Source organism: Copidosoma floridanum, unplaced genomic scaffold (assembly GCF_036245765.1).
Source record: "Copidosoma floridanum isolate Cflo_tuat_1 unplaced genomic scaffold, Cflo_Japanese_pri ptg000007l, whole genome shotgun sequence".
In the NCBI taxonomy this organism is placed as follows: Eukaryota; Metazoa; Arthropoda; class Insecta; order Hymenoptera; family Encyrtidae; genus Copidosoma; species Copidosoma floridanum.
In genome coordinates, this window is record NW_028321884.1 from 3,258,888 (window position 1) to 3,280,207 (window position 21,320).

The 21,320-nt window shown below is 38.8% G+C and overlaps 1 protein-coding gene across 6 annotated transcripts in view; it reads right to left on the reverse strand.

The window, feature by feature from the left end:
* The window catches only part of LOC106638771 (serine/threonine-protein kinase MARK2), a 72,778-nt gene extending 51,719 nt beyond the window's left edge, over positions 1 to 21,059 (reverse strand). For all 6 annotated transcript variants that reach the window (XM_089589031.1, XM_089589032.1, XM_089589033.1 and 3 more), the window contains exons 1-2: positions 20,695 to 21,059; positions 10,655 to 10,803 (exon numbers count right to left, since the gene is read on the reverse strand). The gene's annotated coding sequence lies outside the window, so the exon portion shown is untranslated. The remainder of the gene's footprint in view (positions 1 to 10,654; positions 10,804 to 20,694) is intronic.
* Positions 21,060 to 21,320: the final 261 nt, after the last annotated feature.

A 21,320-nucleotide genomic window follows, 5' to 3' on the forward strand; every position in this document is an offset into this window, starting at 1 on the left:
TAGGCATGTGTTTAATTTTGAAGTTTGAGAATTGAGTTTTGTAGAATTGGAAGTGTAGTGATATTAAATTTGTTTTATTTCAATGTTATTTTAAAAAAGACAAAGTAGAATATTAAGAACAGTTAAAGTAAAAATGAATATATTATATAGCGTAGATTAAGTATATATTTAATGTACAAAATGTTACGGAACCCCTCCAAACCCGTAAGGGACGGAGTATGAAATAAATAAAAAATAGTAGTCACGATAAACCATGAGTTGCAGATATATGCGTTTGATTGTATACCACTGTACAAACTCTATCTATTTTTTTTTATTTTTCTGGGAAGCTGTGGGAAGATTTAATTTTAATTAAAATGTTGCGCGGTTTGCTGGTGTTGAGTCTATACTTCGTAGTTGAAAAAAACTTTGGGAGAATCCATCTATCGAGTTTACTAATACAAACAAAAGAACAATACATCGTTACATCTCTGGATAACGGAAATTATACTTCATGAACGTTAAAGATGTATAACAGAGAGGCTATGTGATCCGTTTCTGACAGCTGTAGCGTGGAATTTTTAATTTTTTTATTCAGATGGTCGTGCTTTTACATATCAACGCTGAAAACTCAATTACACGTGTAATGTAGAATGTTATAGGACGGAGGAAATTGTACTCTTGACCCGCACAAACGTCATTTCAATTCGAAAGGTAAAAACTAATTCTTTGTGCGGTTGATTAAAACTTCTTTACTTTTCCATTAAGGATAAAAAAAAAAGCCACTCGTCTGGCCATAAATAATATGATTCATATTTTTCAGTCGAGTCCACAGACACAAGTAAAAATGAAAGGCTGTAGAGACAACGTAATTACAGACTCGGCCAGTAAGAGCTCGAGCCGCGCGTGCTTTCGTCATTCGCGTTCGCAGCCTTGATGAGGCACGACTATTTGACATTCATTAATTATATGTGAATGAAAAGTTGAAAACATCTATCCATACCGGTCGGCGTTACTCTATAGCCCCGATACCTCTCTGAGCTCATGCGGGTATTGTAAATCGACCAACCAAACAAAAGAATCTTTTTTTTTTTTTTTTTTTTTTTCCACGCAAATCACAGTAGGTAATCGAATTTTAAAATTTGATTCATTAGACATGCACGGTTTTTATACTGTTTAAAAAAAAAAAAAAAAAAAAATCAATGGCTCGCGTATTCTTATCAAAAAGCTAGAGGGTCAACTCGATAGTATTTAGCAAGGGTTGTTTTCCCCGACAATATTTTGGATTTTTGTGAAAGACTTATTTTTCCCGTCACTTTGCCGATGAAATAAAAAAAACCTTGAAGTTTCATAGATGATCCCATTGGTAGCCCACCTTTGCTAGTTAATTGCTAATAGTGTTGAAATACGTTCTTACCGAAATAAGTGGGAAGTGAGTTAATGGAGACGGAATGTATATAATATCACGGGTAATAGTGAAAAACACTTTTTTTTATACACAGTTTATTTTGTTCATACTTTTAAATAATGAATTTGGTATTTTTTATCACTGGAAGTTTTCAATAATTTAAAAAGACAAAAGTATTTTTACCTGTATCATTTGCTATAAATTAAAGTTACTTCCAATTTTCGCAGCTCTAAGTACGAAGATTAATGAAATAAGAAAAAAAGAAAAAGAAACGTAAACAACGTATCGGAAAATCTCGCGGTAAGCTCATTATCATGAACTATATTTATATGTAACTCGTGACGGTGTCGATAAAACTTATAATATGCATATTATACACGGGCAGCCTTTAACGCATAAAACAACGTAAGTATAGCAAGTTATTATATGATAAGTTTCACGCGCGCGTGCTATTATGCGATGCGCTGCTAATACGTGGATTACTTTACGCTGTGAACTTGATACACAAGTCGTAAGCTCTTTTTTTTTTTTTTTTTTTCTTTATCTCCCCTGGATGGAAGTAAACAAAAGCCATGAATAACGTGCGTTCGACGAACACACCAGCGATGACCAACGGTGAAATCTCTCTCATTGTCTTTCTCGCTCGATGTAGCGTTGGAAACATTTTTTTTTTTTTTTTTTTGTATTAACGAGTAAAAAAACCACCGATGCATGTATATACAGAGTGAGTCACCACTGACGTAGTAATAAATACGCCACACGAGACAAGTCCAACGAGTCGAGGCAAACGAGCAGTAGACCTACTTTTGCCGAATAATCAGCCAAGGTGAAAAAAAATTTTTTAATTTTTTTTTCAAACCGGAAGTCTATTTATTGTACCCTTCGTACCTGTACGCCGGTGTTTAAGTTCCGCGAGGAAAAAAGTAGCAAAAACGCACGCATCGGAGCCGAGAGAATATCGTCGCGCTGTGCATTATATACCCTGCGCGAGAGAGAGGCTCAAAAAAACTACATGTATATAGGAGTGCAGAGAGAGAGAGAGATGCATGGGGACGTTCATTGCGAGAGAGAAAAAGAGAGATATAACATATTACAATAAGAGAGAGGAAAAGAGACATCTGACCAAAGAGCGGCGTTGCCAAGTTTCTTTCGGCCCACACTGCAAGACTCCGATCTAGCGTTGCATTTGCTATTCAGGATGCATCTCGAATCTCGAGCTCTCGCAGCACCAATACGCTGATACCAATGGTACATACCATTCCTATAGACAACAGTGGTTTGCAGGTAACTGGCATGGTGATTGTACAGTGATGTGTAGTACATACCCAAACAGTACGTACCTGAAACTGGTGGCAATGGTACAAAGCCTGGCTTACATTTTCATCGAGAGGAGCGATGCTGCGTTAAATACCATGTGCCATGTAATATTTTAGCTGCACTTTGTATATGTATAGGCGCACATGCATTATAGGTTCAAGATCAATTTAAAAGAGCGTACGGACAGTTATTCCTGGGAGTAATCGACGTGTTCGCGTATACGCGAAACGATTACGATCAATGGACAATTAATTGTTGGGCGCGCGCTCGATCGTCTTCGCGTGTGTACACACACGGGTGTACTTAGTGTTCTAAAAATGTTCCCGGAAAGCAACGACAATTTGAGCTAAAGAAAAAAGTACCGCAAAAACATTTTTTTTATCCAATGCGTTAGTGTATAATGTAATAATAATAATTTTCAAGTTGTTGGAAATTGAAAAATTAATAAATTCGTTCTCAAGTTTTATTTTTATCATTTTGTTTAATTAATCTCTAATCCACCCAGAAGCGCAATAGTTTGAAATGAAATTTGTCGGTGGGTATTTTTGTTGACATTTCGCGAGCCGCCGTTTTCCAGAAACATTTGCAGAACGTGCAGTGTACATGATTATGCTATTGCTATCAAGTCCACACAAAGGTCCTCTCGGGCATAATATTTCTCCGGAGAAGGAAGGGAGGAGCTCGGGTGATGTACAGTTACTCATAGAACGCGCGTAATAATAAAATGCCTGTTGAAAAAAAAAAAAAAAAGGGGGGGGAGGGAGAGGCGTTTTTTTACAGAAATGCCACTGTTGCACCGCAACGCAGCCAGCGAGACTTTCATCGCCATCTGGCGAAGAGTCTCCCAACGTGTCGCGAGAGAACTCGCGTACATGTATATATATATACATACATATAAATCACGTAGCAAACAGCTGCTTTACCGCCGCTACTGCACCAACAGGACCTGTTGTACCCACGTCACGAGCCCGCTGCTATAGACACCCATATACGTGTGTATGATACCACGTTGGCATCGATCGCTTTTATGTTGCCTCTTGACGATGACGCCCGCAGGCCTTCTCGACTTAAATGTTTTTTTCTTCTTCTTCCCCCCCCCCTCTTTTCTAAATTAAGTATCAAAACACACCACTGTATATTTTTGGGTGAGTACAGGCACGTCACAGTCACGCACTCCCGAGTACTACATATCGAGAGTTCCCCAAAGGCAAAAATATTAATCGGCATCGACCGTCATTTTTCCAACCTCTTCGGTCATCATCATCATATTTTTTTTCCTTTCCACGGACACAAAGTTGCAATGCCCGTACATGGAGCGAACGCAACGCGGGTACACCGCGGGATGCTTATTACAATGCACCGGGCATGCCATCGCGATACCATCTGCCTATACGTATACCTACACCCCATCATCATAATATACCTGTGTCGTGTGCGGTTCATTGGGATTCGAGCAAGTGCGACATTGAAATTAAGTATATATACAAGCTCCGTGGAAAACTTTGGGGATCGGTTTGAGTGAGCGCTTTGCATGTACAACTTTGTGTACTCGTTTGCCGTTGTCGAAACTTTGGGGGATTGGCGCCCTAAACCGGTGCCAACAACCTCGATTCAACCAATATAATATTGTCACAAAAAATCAATGCAAATCCAAAGAAATGTCAACGATTACAAAAATAGGCCGAGCTGGACAAGTATATTAAAAGCAACACGCCGTATTTTTCACGTCTATTAATATATAAGTGTATACGCATCGTTTTTTTGACATGTGTACGTATATGTATGTCGGGGGGTTGGGCAGAGCCCGTCACGCAGTTTATGTTGTATACCCTCGGAGGAGGAGAAAAAAAAAGGTAAGAAATTGACCTCTCCGTGGAGTACTCTATGTATACATAATGTACGAGAGGACCAGAAATAGAGTCTTCATGCCTTATGCACACACAATGGCCATTATGTATAGCCATGAGGGGGAGTTGTGCAAACTTTCGGAGCGAATAAGGGAAAAATAAAGAAAAGTGTTAGTTTTCCGTACGTGCACCTTTTTTTTTCTTTTTTTTTGTAGTACACGCGTGAAACCACTCCTTTGTCATCGATCCAACTCTTATAGGTGCCTATAAGTATATGGGGCTCAGACGACACACGCGCGCGCACACTTTGCGGCAAATCGATCGATTACGGGAAACTCGCGAGAGTATAGTACTTACTTGTTTCCCTTCTTGTTCTCGAGTAGTTTTCAAGTTGCTCGCGGTTATACCTATATACATATTCACTGCTTACGTAAATATACCTATATAGGTACCTACTTGTCCATTGTGTCACTTTGCGGTAAAAACACGCGCGTGTACATTCGAATGGTCTCTCCTCTCTCTCTCTTTTCCACTCCACCAATGGAGAGCAACGAAGAGAGAATAAAGTATATTTTTTAAAAAAGCCTGTTGATTATGACTGGTGATGTATGCGCGCGTGCTCACGTATACAAGCGATTCCAAAAGAAATCGTCCGTGATGGGTTTAAGAAATATTATTAATTTTTTTTTCTTTTTTTTTTTTTTGTTGCCAAGATAACTTTACTGCTCTCGTACTGTTTGAAATATCGTGCGTGATAAATGTTTGCAAAATCGTGATGTCACTCGAAAAAATTTATGTGACAAGCTTTCCGTGGACCATTATGAGAGTTTACAGTAGGCGTTGTTGCACAAAGACCAACATATTTCTAGAGTATTTTTTTTTTTTTTTTTTTCTACATAAGGGCTGAACGGAAATCGAGACAAAATAAGCTTCCTTATAAAACTTGAAGATTGAAATAGTAATGTTTAACCCTTTAAATTGACTAATTGCCTGTAATTTTAAAGGTTTAAGAAAAAGAGATACTTTTAGAGGTACTTTTTTAGGTAAAGTAAAACGAACGTGTTTTGAATGTATCATAAAATATGTCAAGTAGACAATTGAAGTAGTCCGGAAGTAATTTTCAAACTCGACGAGCCATGTCTGGCATATTTTACTTTTTCAACTTTGTTTTACATTTTCCTTTTTTTATCGACACCCACTAAAAAAATACCAAGCTGAAAAACACTGCTTTCAAAATTTACTTTCATCGATCCCGATTACCACGATTTTTTTGTACATACTTATCCCATGAAAGTTTATTTTTACTGCCAAACGGATTACTCATATATTTGACGCGTGTTTATTCTCTTTTAACATAAAGAAAATCTCTAAAAGATACAACGTGACAAAGTAAAATACGAGTGGGCGGGGGCGCATGACGTCACGAGGGTTGTAAATCTTATAACTTTCGTGACGTCATGCGCAACTTTGATACATGCCCTATACTTTTGTTGGTTTTTGTTTATACGTGCACTGTTAATCCAAGCGTGAGTTGAAGTACACGTTTAAAGCGTGTATAATCGAAATTTCTATTTTTTTTTTTTTTTTTTTTTTCATAAAATTTATTACATTGACAGTTGTGTTGATAAACGTTTCAATAAAAACTAAATCGATACTTTGTACTGTTTCACTTATTTTGTTGGAGTAAGCAAATATTTTTAACAGTTGACATAAGAAGGCTGTGGAGAATAAAACCATTTTTATCACAAATTCAAGATACTTGTATGCGTGTGTTGAATATGTGACAGCCAAGCTACACTGGTTTTTCTTGTTTAACAGCGTCCAGTTGAATAAAACTGATAAAAGACCACAGATTTGGTTATTCTTGAAATTCTTGTCAATGACTACACGCTGTAAAAGTATGATTAAATACAATTGGAATAACAGCGTGAAAAAAAAAAGAAATAACATTTGTAAAATACTTGTCGGATGATCTACCTGACAGACCGTTAAACGTAATGAAAAAAAAAAAAAAAAAAAAAACAATTTATTTTTTCCACAGACAGCTCGTATGCAGGAGAGCCTAGTTGTTTTCTGTGCCTCCTCGCGCGCAAATCAAAGAAATCAATATTTCCATTCAGAGGCGCCAAGGATTCGCGCCGCTTTGGGAAAATTACTTGCCACGCGTATAAGCCGACTTTGAGCCGAGAGCGCGTGTTTTCGCGGAACTCCCGAGCAATTCCACACCTCGCCATAATCGACTTTGCTCGTGAGTAAAACAACACGCGCGGCACACTGGCTAATCCATATTTGACCCGAGAATGGAAGTTTTGACAGTTATTGCACACCATAGGTACAGAAGAGGGGCGGAAAAAGGCAATTTTTGACGATCATGATTTCTGATGAGCAAAGTTTCGAGAGCCCAACTTTTACCCTTTACAGATTGTTCATCGTCCATGCACGTAACGGTTCAATGTCGATCTCGTCGGTTCTTCAATAAATATCGAAACCCATGACTTTGCTTTAGCACGACACCGATTCCACCCTGTTGTATATGCACCAACAACCGAGTGACGGTAGGATTAATAGGATGGGCGAGCCTTAAAAAGAAAAAAAAAAAAAAAAAGGAAAAAATGGCTCGACACTTGCGTTATTTAATTGTCTTTTTCCTCCTCGCGTTGTTCAAAGTGTCGACCCTCCCGTGAATGTACCTGCACAAGATGTTGGGCCGGCGCGAGATTGGATATTGACGGCGGGGATAATTAAAAAACTCCCCTCGCTTGGACAGGTCGGGAAGAGAGAGAGAGGGAAATTGTACTCTCGTTTTAACTTTGTTTCTCCTCCATCGGAGGGAGCAATCAAGATAACGAGATAAGCTCCAGTTTCGCGGGTCGAAGCTTTCCACTTGGACTACACGGCGAGTGTCGTATACGTATACTTACAAGACGGTGCAATCGAGCTCGATGGAAATGCATATTATACGGGTGCACGCGATTGTCGGGGTTGCTTTGGCGGTGCCCATACGTGTATTTTTTTACTTCACGGCAGAGGAGCACATATACCACGCTTCGATTGCCTCGGATTAGCTCTCTCGAACAGCGATGGATCTTATTGCACGAGTGGACAGGTACATGCTGTTTTAGTCAGGAGTGTCATATAGAGCAGCGTGTCCATGAGATTTTTGAGTATCCAGTCTTTACATAGGTATACGTGTTGTTTTTAATCCGTTTTTATGAACATAACTACAGCTTTGGAGGGGGGGAAATCGAATGAAACAGTATCTCATAAAAGTGGTGGCTTCTTCTCTAGTACTGGTGCTCTTAATTGTCATTTGTTTAAATGCAGAAGCGGGTAAACCAATAGACTCGATGGTTGATATCTGCCGTATAGAGTTACATTCACATTAATTGCACGTGCATTGTCACGTGCGTCTTTTCAAGTTTTAATTGCTTTTTCAATTGCACTATTGTACCAACGCAACGATGCTTGCATGGAAATTCTATTTTTCGTTAGGCTCGTTTTTTTCAAAGAAAAAAATGTGAACGAATTCTTTTGAATATTTAATGGAGTAACACACAAGCTGACTGTATTGTTTCTGCCAACTAAAACTAACGAAACAGCATACGCTTTTATTGTACGGAGAGGATCGTGTGTGCCGGTGCACGACACAAATAATCAATGACTTGACGTATGTAGCTCGAATGTATTTGGAAAAAAGAAAGTGTTCACCTTATCGTACGTGGTTGATCTTTGCACAACCAAGCGGCAAAAAATAGAAACTTTTTCAACTTCTTTGTTTTAAACAATAAAATTTCTCTCTTCGTATTTCAGTATAACGTATGAGTGCAAGTTACGGATAATTCTACAAAATTTTTGTGTCACTTGTTAAATGTAACAGCTATTGTGGTGCGTATGAGGGGTCACAACAAGAAATGAAGAAAAATCTCTCTAATATATCGAACAATTATATTTTTATTGAAATGATGGCTTACAGCGCTAATACAACAATTAAAATTAAAAATATATGATGTAGCCTTTGGTACTGGCGTTTAATTTTCCAATATATTTCGATACAAGTGACGAATGTGTTTCAGTCGTCTTACTACAAACTTACACATATACTTTAATTGAACATACCCCGCGTGTTCAATTACAATCTAAAACGCGGTAGATCCTCTTCAACGCCGTACGTATGAATTGCAATAGAACCGCGTGGGCTCGATATGAAATATCACGAGTCCGCTGTTGTAACATAAATTAAGGAAAAAAAAATATGTAACGCAAAAAAGACAAATTATATGATAAAGCAGGAGCTGTCGGCGTCTGACTTATATATACATAATACCACTTGGAAAGAGAGACAGATATAGCACAGTGGTTTTTTTTGCTGAAACTTACGTAAATATTCGGCTAATATTAGTTGGGGTTGATATATATTTTGCGAGCGGCACTTGGCGTATGTCTTTTTCGGCGACAGAGGGTATATGTACCTACACTTGAATATTAGGTTTCACAGTAAAAAAAAAAAAAAAAAAAAAAAAAGGCCGGAAGGAGGAAGCGGCCCGAAGCCTTTTCCCATACACGGTGTAATAGTATACATATAATGTAATATATACATGTGTATGTCGAGCGGTGAGTACGAGCAGACGTGTTATTACGCTAGCTCCTTGAGCCTTTATTTACTTTTGAAAAATCGACATATTCACTCATCCGCTCACTCGTACTTCGACGAGGCTTTTTCTCTGTTGCAGGCATCCAGTCTCCTACTGGCTCTAGCCTATTGAGAGCATAACTAGCGGTCGCTCTCCTTTTGAGCCTGGGAGTCTGTGATTGCTTGCCATATCTTACGTCTTCCCAAGGCCTAAAAAATCTGGTGATCGCACGTATTTTTCATCCATGGGAACATTGGCTGGCAATCTAGAGTTACCCCTTATCGTATTCAGTTAAACTGGCTTTCCGTTTCTCACCGCCGTGATTATTTTCTGGGCATCCAGTCATACTCGGTACTTTGGTCCCTATATCAGTTAACTTCTAATTATACAGATCTTAGAAGGTCCACTCGCTTTCCCACTGGTCATCTCATTATACCTTACTCTAAAACTGAATGCATGAGACGATCCTTCTCTGTTCAATCACCTATATTAATAAATAAACTGCACCAAAATGTATTTCAACCAACTAAAATCGACAACTTTAAAACTTTCCTTTTTGCGTTTCTCTTAAACCAAGACAAGAGTGAGTGGGATACTGAATACCGGATTTCTGCCTAGATTATAAACTACTAATTCTTATCTTTGAATGAAATTGTTTAATTAATTTTTCTCTTTTGTTCTTTCTTTTTAAACACTAATTGTTAACTCAAATGTATGCACATTTTTGATGTATTTACCTATTAAATTGCGTACTAACTTGTATTAACTAATTGTTTATATTTTATTTTAATACATACATTGTAATAATCCCTCGAAGCCATACGTGGTTGTACCCCCTGGCTGAAATAAAGACTTATACTATACTATACTATACTATTCATTAAACAGGTGGCAAAACTGACTCGGTTCACGCCAGCCTTTCTTCGCGTGCACTGAAAATGCGTGGCTATATAGCCTCTTGTTTATTGTTTTTTTTTTTTTTTTTTTTTTGGGGTAAGGGATAACAGTTAATAACTTCATCCAAATTGTAGTAGTAGATTACATATTGTTGTCTTCGGGAGTTAACTACCTGTACTAATAGCCATGTAATGAATAAATAAACCATCCCTCGATGGTGAAAAATGTGTAAGAGTCGATGTGGCTCGAAACCCATTTCACGAGAGGTAGCCAGAAATAAAAAACATGGTAAAAATGGACACAAAGCAATCTATCGTGGCTGGGCTACGCATATTTGTGTAATATGCATATACAAAAGGTTGAGCTCGAGGGGGGGGTGTTGTGGAGCTCGGTCATAAAAAGTCCACGGCAGCAACTGTGTACGATGACTGTGACGCATGAAGGAATCGGTGTATATGGTGGAGAGAAGGTGGTTGGTTGGTTAGTTAGATCGGACGGATGGACGGTGGCCAAAGGGACTGGAGTTGTTTGTGGACGGTGTCTGAATATATAAGGGCAGGTGTAAGTATACTGACCTTGGAGTTGGTGACGTGGTCGGCGGGCACGGATTCTGGAACAGTTTGCAGGGTGCTCCGCATACTAGCGGACATTGTAGGCCAGCAGCCAGGTTCAATCCCTCAAACCCTCCGGCCGTGCGACGACGATGCCTCCTCTGCCCCTACGCCTACAATCATTTCGAGAGTTACGATTACTTCAACCATAACCAAATGAATACTTGATTGGAGGGATGATGTTTTTTCTCTTGGTTAAATTTAAACTGTTTATTTTTATACGTATATTCACGCAAGTTAGTAACAATCTTTTGAATCAACAATTTTTTTTTTTTTTCTTTCTCGAACTTGGAAATTAAATTTGATAAAAGGATATTATCTACTACTAATAATTACAAATTCATGTGTTTGTAAGCACTCGAATGAACTGTATACACTAACAGCAGGTCATTTCCAAGAGGGCTTTTTTGTTATTATACGCATGACAAAGGAAAAGATTTGAAAAAATGTTTTGCGGATATAAAATGTCTCATATTAGAATCATAACAAGCACATTTTACCAGGCAATAAGTCACTAAAGCAACTTAAAGAACTTATTGAAAGCAGAGACTGGTTATACATAATATGCGGTTGATATTATTGACTACTAAACTTCGCAAATTGTAAGACAATGAACAAAACGACGCATCGGAAATTGTTATTTATATCCTTTCGTTTCAAAATCGAATAATTTCAAACATCACAATAACCACCTGTATCGAATGGATGCAAAATATAAAGAAAAACTCGATGGATCCAACACACACACGCAGGAGGTAACCTTTTGTGTTGTATTATTTTTTATTTTTTTATTTTCCATAAAGGAAAAGCAGCCCCGTACAGTGTGCAAGTTTCGCAACAATGTATTTTCTTCTCACGCGACGCAGATTCGCGGAGGCACGAAATTTAACGATCCCCATCGATCGATGATTTGCCCCGTGGTAAAAATATTAACTCGCCCGTCTGAGTTTCGTTGCACCAGAGCAACAAAGGGAGAAAAAAGAAAGAGGGAGGTATACGAGATTGTTTTTCGATCGATTCACGGTGCCGACCTGACATACTTACCGATACGCCAAGCAATCAACAAATACACAAGTATCTCACTTACAGGCATTTTTTATCTATACCAAACTAATGATTGAAATTTACTATTAAACAAGCCGGACAGCAAGAGCTCAGTAGCTGCGTGGTTAAGTGCGTATGAAAGCTTTAGCTATCAGATATTGAGTTGCCAGGAGGTCCGGGTTCGAGACCAACCTTCGACGTAGTTTTTAAGCGGTGTTGGGTAGAAATTAATTAATCTATAAGCCTTAGTCAGTAAGCAAATAGATTTTAATGTAGAATTAAAAATCGTAGATTTAAGGTAGAGTAGTAAGACTAGATGTAAGGTAGAACAATAAGAGTAGATCTTAAGGTAGAATAATTAGAATAATAATTAGAAATAACGTAGAATAAAAAAATAGGTGTAAGATAGAATAAGAAAAATAGAAATAAGGTAGAGTTAATACCTAGATCTAAGGTAGAATCATAAGTAGCACATTGAGGGGTTGTAGGGTCAGATAGAAAGTAGGATAGGGAAACTGAGCCAGGAGCCTCACTTAGGGTGTTAGAAGATTGTAATAACAACTACTAGGGATGACAGGTTAGCTAATACCTGGCTCAAGCGCGGTTGTGCGCACCCAAATTTTTGCAATTTTTTTTTTTTCAATCCATACTACGTGCTTAATGAACTTATTGATACCATGAAAATCTATTTGCCGATGGTAAAAATATGTTTTAATCAGATAGAAGTCTTTAAACCAAGAGCAATGAAACAAAACTTTTAGTTAGCAACTGGATACATTTTTTTGACTTTAAAAAAATCTCTGAACAAAACATTTAATATTATTTAATTGTACATTTTAAAAAGTAATTGAATTAACGAGAAACAGAAAAAAGTGGCACCTCTTGTACGTATTTAATTGTGCGTGAACCCTCTCGAGTCTATGGATTACGATGTAGTAGATGGGGAAGATACGTCTGATTGTATTTACACAATATGCACATTTGACTGATCTTCAAACCTTCAACTTCCTATCGATGATGATGATGATATAAATATGTAGGTACGGATGGACAGTGGAAGCGCGTAAGTACACGTTACAATGGACACGTGCTTAAGCCTCGTCGTGTATACACATACACGTACATTTGATTCGAAACAGCCTCTTTCGGACTTGATTAACCGTCATCGTTCACAACGACCACAATACAATATCCTGTGTGCAGAACAACGCTTTTTATTATTTTACAAGTGAGCTTATACTTATCAAAGCAAAGCTTATGTGCCATCTATAGTGTGGAAAAATAATTAGTGATGAACACAATCTGATCTGGTAATTAGTATCATTAGCATTTTTCAGTCGGTCGGTCAGATTTCCATCGAGTTTTGTATATCTATATACCAGCGCAGCGTCGCGGCGAGTTGTTATGATAATATATAATAATAATTATGTACGTATAGGTATACTCAACACACGGAGGGATCCAGCTGACCGACAAATGCACTTGCTATACCAACAAAACACGTGAGGCGCCAGTTTTTGGTAAATTTTCAGTTGGAGATCAAAGATTCATTTTCTTTAACAAATAAATACGAAATATCCGCTCATTTGTCATTCAATAGCGCACGTCATACGCTTTTAATTTTATTCAGCTGCACATTAGCTTCAATGTTACTCACGTAGACGCTTTGTTTTTCTCACGCAAGGGGGCGTAGAAGATAAAACTTATCATCTAAAATGCGACGCTTTTAACATCGCGTTGGCTTTTTGTTGCCACTTTTCTTCCAGTGTGATACAATATTATAAGATGATACGTTGTAATTATTTTAAGCAAACACCCACGGCTACGTTTGCACATCATTATGTGTCAGCTGGATCTCAATCGCGTTGCAAAAACGGCGCTCTCCAACGAGAAATTTGATAACTATGTGGGCCTCGCATGATATCAGTATATCTGTATAACCGATTACAGTCAAGTTAGTCGGGCATATAGATATACTTACCGATACGCCAAGCAATTAACACATACACACGTATCTCACTTACAGGCATTTTTTATCTATACCAAACTAATGATTGAAATTTACTATTAAACAAGCCAGGCAGCAAGAGCTCAGTAGCTGCGTGGTTAAGTGCGTATGAAAGCTTTAGCTATCAGATATTGAGTTGCCAGGAGGTCCGGGTTCGAGACCAACCTTCGACGTAGTTTTTAAGCGGTGTTGGGTAGAAATTAATTAATCTATAAGCCTTAGTCAGTAAGCAAATAGATTTTAATGTAGAATTAAAAATCGTAGATTTAAGGTAGAGTAGTAAGACTAGATGTAAGGTAGAACAATAAGAGTAGATCTTAAGGTAGAATAATTAGAATAATAATTAGAAATAACGTAGAATAAAAAAATAGGTGTAAGATAGAATAAGAAAAATAGAAATAAGGTAGAGTTAATACCTAGATCTAAGGTAGAATCATAAGTAGCACATTGAGGGGTTGTAGGGTCAGATAGAAAGTAGGATAGGGAAACTGAGCCAGGAGCCTCACTTAGGGTGTTAGAAGATTGTAATAACAACTACTAGGGATGACAGGTCAGCTAATACCTGGCTCAAGCGCGGTTGTGCGCACCCAAATTTTTGCAATTTTTTTTTTTTCAATCCATACCACGTGCTTAATGAACTTATTGATACCATGAAAATCTATTTGCCGATGGTAAAAATATGTTTTAATCAAATAGAAGTCTTTAAATCAAGGGTAATGAAACAAAACTTTTAGTTAGCAACTGGATACATTTTTTTGACTTTAAAAAAATCTCTGAACAAAACATTTAATATTATTTAATTGTACATTTTAAAAAGGATCACCGAGATCGTTTTCAGGCATTATCAGTACACAGTGGCTTTTATTTAAAAATAAAAGTAGTTGGACGCATTACATTACTATTTGACGGGGTAAAAATAATTATTAGCATAAAAAGTCAAGTTTGTCTTGTGCTGCGTATGAAAGTGATTATATACTTGATTATTTGGTCCATAAGAAGAAAAACAGCTTTATTTGTATATTTGTACACAAGATAGTCCTTGAATTAAAATCTTTGGGCTCTGCAAGCATAAAAATATTTTATACATTGCGCTGTTACGTGTGATAATGGCCTTACAATGTATTACATATGACATTCTCATTTCGGTAAAAGATAAAAATTTCTACTCGAGGAAGAACCATCATTTTTATGCATTCAGTTCATCTAATACATGCATGATTTGACAGACAATCATACTAGAATTATTTAATGATTTTCGTAATAATCACTGATCATTAATTAAAATATTTATATGCCACTAACGTTCTCTGATACTTCTTTTCTAGATGAAAATTGATACTTCTGAATTGCAGAATACCTTGATCGTGCTAATGAATGACTCCGAAGAGATGAAACAGTTTCTTTAAGTTGGCATTATGTTAATTTTGGTTGTTTTGTTTTGATAAAAAATGTTTGTAGTCGTGAACTTGATTAAAGAAACAAGAACCACTTTTCAGATTTCACGATCTGAAGATAGTTTTTGCTAAGCAGTTTTTATTTATTTGTATACATTTTTATACTACTTTTGTAATCACAGTAATTGAGTGTGCGATACGCTTTTAGGAAATATCCTTGTGGTTTGTAACGGACAACATTCAATGGATGATTTTTTTGAGTGAAAAACCAAAAGCTGATGAATTTTTCTCCAACAACTACATTCCTTTCAACTGCCTATTTCTCGTAGTGCAGAAAATTACGGGTATAAATGCTCGAGAGCTTAGCGAAGTTTACCAAATTGCAAGGAATCGAGAATTGATTAAAAGTCATTTTGGAACTTGGGATGAAAAGAAAGGATTAAGGGCAACTAATCTGACTTTTGATCAGCGCAGAAATGATTTTCAAGGACACATAATCCGAGTCGGTTGCTTTAAGGTATTTTACCATCATAAAGAGGTAGAAAATAATGAAATGTATTGTTTGACGAGAAATTCTTTAGTATACAAGTTATTGTCGGTATCAATAAATGTGTGTTTGACCTTGTTGTGGAATTATGCATTTTATTTTTTACATCTTTAAATATGATTAAATGTAACAGCGAGTAGTTGAAATATTAGAATAATTTAACTTGGACAATTTTCAACAGAATAGGAGTTATATTTTGTATGCAAGGTTGATTAAATTGGTATAATTTATACAATTAATACTGTACTTCAACGCAAATAAATAATTACAATATGAAAGAGTTATACAACAGTAATATAGAGATCTAGACATGCTGTTTATCTTGTTCTCCTATTTATGCGTGTTATTAGTGAATACCTGGAGATAAGCTTGTCATGAAAGAATCCTAATTGTTTTTTCTTGTCACGGATAAATTTTTCGTTGTCCGAGCGATAGAGTCCTGAGCGAGTATACAAACTATGTGTTTGACTTTGTTGCAGATTCCACACATTCTTGAAATAGATACCGTAACCATGGCGAGCGATTTCGCGGAAGAACAAGAATAAGTTGGCTCGAGCGCCGTAACCTTCGATTTTCCGATTGTGAGTACCTATTTTTTTTGTTTCCTTTTTTCCTATGGCATGTTTTCCACGACACGTGTGCGTGTAAACGTAGGCGAAAAATGACTCGTTTTCGAATCGACTATCGAACAGTGCTACGTACTTTCTTATCACTTTAAATAAGTATTCTCCATGAAATTCTTAAAAACTCAACGTCCATACGTATACGCACAAAATTAACTAGCTCAAAGGATCAGCGTTGAGCCAACGGAAGTTACTCAAGAGCTTCTTTTGCGATAATGATACAGCGCATAACAGCGGCCAACGTAACAGTTAATGCTCGTTATTACATTTGCAAAATTAATTAGGGCTATATAGGGCTCATAGAGCAAACGAGAGAAATAAAAGGCAAGAAGCTGATGTGTACGTGTGTACCTTGAAATTTCTGATCCTTGAAAAAAAAGGAGGAAGAAAAAATAATGGCAACCAGGTGGGCAACAGCTGGCGCCTACGACCGGCACATTATGTATTACATTAGCACGTGAACGCATAAACTGTGTGTATGTGTGTGCGCGCAAAACGGTCTTTGTCAACGTACACCGACATCGGACCCTTTCGGAAGGGACTGTTTTTTTTTATTCTTCTTCTTCTTCTTCGTGTTTTCTTCCTTCAAAATGATTTCAGGCCACTAAAAGATGTGTTGCAATACTTTCAGCTAGTGTAAAATAAGTAGTCGAGAGACCCCTAAAAAAACGCAATAAGTGCCAAAGACCGATGTAATAGCGCAAAAGTCCGTCTACCTACAAACGCTATTCCGAGAAATGTTTCTCCGCGCGCATTATCAACCTCACGATGCAAAATTACCGTCTCGTCAATTGAAGGTGCACGAACCTTTCTCCCTATTCTCATTTTGCGCTGATTTTTAAGGAAGGAGCAGGTGTTTCAGGAAAAGAAACAAAATCGTCCAAACATCGTGTACTTATAATATTACACTACCTTTTGGTAAACAATCGGAGGAGTGCGTGCTTGCGCGTAATGCGAGAGAAAAATAACACGGAAGCGCGTGGGTTGCGGTGCGAAAATTCGTAAATGCGCGAACAATAATTATTGGACGCGTATTTTAACGACATATACATACTTGGTTCTCGCGGAGATGGTAAATAAAGGGAAGAGAAGGAAAAGAGGACAAGAGTGAACCAATTCTCTGCGCCATTTAGAATGGGTTAAATTTATCGTCAAATACGTGCTCGCGAACTAAATTCCGCATATTTATAAAATGTCGCTGCATTATGTCACGAGGCCTCTGTCTTTCTCTCTCTCTTTTTTTTTCTTCAAAAGTGGGAGTTTAGAGTGTGAAAAAAACATGCGCCGCTCTCCATGTCATCTGCTGTATTTCTTTTTCCTTCAACTAAAAAATCTTGTTTGTATAGTTTAGTGTTCAGTCCCTCGTTGAAAGTGTAATAATGTACACACTCCGTTTTCACGGGCCATTATGTAATGTGTATCTGAGGATCATAAAATGTCACGTGCAACAAAACAAATCGACCGTTCCGTGAAAATCCGTCAAGTAAACCTAGTCTGGTTTGTGTACAATCAGCTCATGCTGAGAACTCGAGAACAAAAACAACCATGTACCAAAATTTAAGAAGAGCCCGCGAGAGCAGAGCAATACAAAGTGGGGAAACAATGCAAAGGAAGAAGCGTAAGAAGAATTGCAAAAGAGGTTCTCGAGACGGTGGAGAACTTTTTCGCGATTCGACACAAACGAGAATGGAAGTAGGAGGAGGAAGTGTGTACCAGAAATGAAACGGAGCGCGAGAAAAATCAGCAAAATACCGGGGGGCTCTATCTTGTTTCGTTCCTCTATAAGTACTAGCGCTCTTTCTCTCGCTTTTTCACCGACTCTTCCTCGCTCGTTCGTCTACCACCATCAACGGGCCAAATATAGCCAAAGCACCAGATTGAAGTATGTGTGAAAATTTTTTGTTGTACTGCAAGAGTACAAGTATACACGTGTCTGTCCGTACCTCTGAATTAGTAAGTACAGGAAGAGAAGATGAAAATGTACCCAAGGGGGCCCTTCGCACCGAGAAAAGCCATTTGATTTTCCCTCTCGCAAAAGCTAATAGCCGTGAGGCTCGCGCGTCACATCCCCTATACCTACCTCTGTTCCGTGGCACCGACTATATACACGCCCATGTCTCTTTTTTTTTGCGAGCAAAAGTACATACGTGTATAGGTGTGTGTGTACCTTATCATAGAGCAAAAAAAAACCAAGTCTGTCAAGCTAAAGTCAATAAACTCTGCAATGGCATGCAATTGGTATAACATGGATTGAATAATCAATTATCGTGATGTACGCTTTTTTTCTCGAGCACAAGGTCCAGCCTTCGGGAATTACGGAGTGGAGCTTCTCGCGCGACAAAAAAGTAAACAATTAGAACGGTACCATAGGCCCCAAACACCCTTCACTCCGTTTTTGTCCCTCTCGTTGTTCCGTGTAAATAAACGTGCAAAAAGAAACATAAGCAGAAGGCGAGTGGCAAAAAGAGCAAAGAGATAAAGTATACCTGGTGGAGTATGCTTTGATGATGGTGTTTTACTTGCAAATCGATCGGGGATTTGGAGGTTAGGAAACTCGCGGATCTTCAAAGTGAGAGAGAAAGAGAGGAGCCAATGCTGGCGTGCTACACGGGTTCGAAAAAAAAGCCATCTGTGTAAGTGTGTAGGCGAGAGACGAAAATAGAGTACAAGATCGGAGCAGAGCAAGGATCGCGATGCAGGAGGTAGTGGTGTGTAATGTACCTATATACGCCACTGCTATGTGCTTCTCTGTGTATAGTGATAAGTCGTGGGACCGCTTGCCGGGGGTCTCTCCCCCTCCCCTTCGCCCTTCCTCACCACCCTTTGAAGGCTGCATGCTCTCTGTGCTCCCGCGAGCTCGAGAAAATGGAGTGAAAATAGACGAGCGTTATCTCTCGCTCTCTTGGAAAGTAGTTTTCCTTTCCCCGATACGTGTGTACGTATATACAAGTACGCGTACGAAAGTTTACGCGTTTGTAAGAAAAAAAAAAAAAAAAAAAAAAAAAAAATACTTACTCAAGGTTGATGAGTAGTAGATCAGAGAGAAAAAGAGAGGCAGTGTATGTACGCGAGAGAAAATGAAGTGGATCGTGTATTACGATGTATGTATAATGGATTATATATGGGCAAAACCGGAGTCGCCGTCGCGCAAACGGCTCCGCAGACCCTCACGGTACAACATGACACAAAAGTTGCTCCAAAATTTCCAGAGCCACGATCGTAGGTATGTCATCGAGACATTGACCACGAAGGTTCGCACCTAATCGGAGCAATAATTGATATTTACACTGTACCCGAAAACTAAGGACCAAAGCTGTAAGGAGTACTAATAACAACTTGCCTCGTCGTCAGCATAATTCCTCGATGACTCCCATATTCTCCAACCTTCTTGACACCCTATATGCTTCAACAGTACTTAGCAGCGTACCTCCTTGTACAGGATCCGATTGTCCGATGATGGTTATCATATAAAGTACGAAACATGTAGGTTGCAACCGCGTACACACACAGAGGACACTTTACGCGTACAAACGAAGAATAAACAATACATTTAATAATAATAATAATAATAATCACCACACAAGCTGCATCGCACACAGCCGCTATAACCTAGAAAACCATCCCGACGTACGTACAATAAGCACTTCTACGGGATCGACTCGTCCGCGACTGGAATCGACGTCGTCGTCGGCACCGTTGGTTACAAATCAACGAGAGTCAGACTGCCGCAGACGCCCCAGACGGACACAGAATGATAGAAAAGAGAGAGAGAGAGAGAGCGGGGGTGAGCAGCTCTATGGTCTGCTGCTCTCGCGCGCGCGCCGCCAAGGACTCTCTCGACTCAACTATATATACTTATACTATTGCTCCGAGTTACTCCTGGCACTAGGGCTAGGCTCCTTTTTATTGTTTTTTGTTTTCGTTCTCTACGGGCTACTCGAAGGACCTCCGAAATCCAACGGTGTTATGTTGTACAGATACCTACGGGGCTCCGGACGACGGAGAGGAAGAAAGCGTCGGTCGGGTGCCTGCTTGCTTACATGAATCGTTACGTCTAGGTATATGTAATGTATACACGGGCTCAACTATATGGTCAAAGGAAGAGAAAAAGACAGAAGTGCTCACGCGCGCATGCAGAGTCGCGCTCCACTTTTCGGCAGCGGGGACAAGGGGAAGGTACGGAGAGAAAAGGCTGTAGCTTAGGTGCCGTCCTGGCGACGGTTTTTTAATATTGCAATAAACCTCTCTCTCGCCGTTTCTGCTTTTCCTTTGACAATCCAGAACCACGAATGACACTAATTTTTTCGGTTGACACACTGTACGACGCTGTAATTATATTCACACAGTCTGCCTCGATAGTGATGAATCATGAACACACGTATATTTACCCATTTGTCGTCCTCCGGCTCTGGTCACTCTTCCACAGCTTCCATACACTTGGTGTTGATGGGCTGCTGGCCCGCCCCGTACCCGCAACTGCTGCTGATGACGATGTCGCTTTGCTGCCGCTGGTGGCTACTGATACTTAATGGTCTGCTACCCTCACCTATTACTATGACCACGGTGTCACTTACAAACATCACATATACAAGAGGTACACACACCTCGCGACTGAGAGAGATAATGAAACGTTACAATCAACTTGAAAGTTGGCTTATGTTAATGGTGAAATGTACACTCCAGAGAGTCTGGCAGTTGCTCTGCACCGGAGAGGTGCCGAGAGAGCGGTCAAGCCCCAGAGAGCGCGCACTCACTTTTTCCCCGAAAGCATACAGCCGCTGGGTACACGGCCATAACATGGCTATATCTAGAGCCTCATCCCATTAAAGTAAGTTCCTTAGATCTCCGCCAGGCGCCGACGATGTCTTAAATTATATATTTTTAAAGATGGATTGCCATTGCCGCGAATAGATAAATGAATGTATGAATTTATTTGGCTAGCAAGCGCGTAACACATCACTATTAACAAATATTTTCTTGTTTGTATTATGTAAAAAATTGATTTCAGAAATAC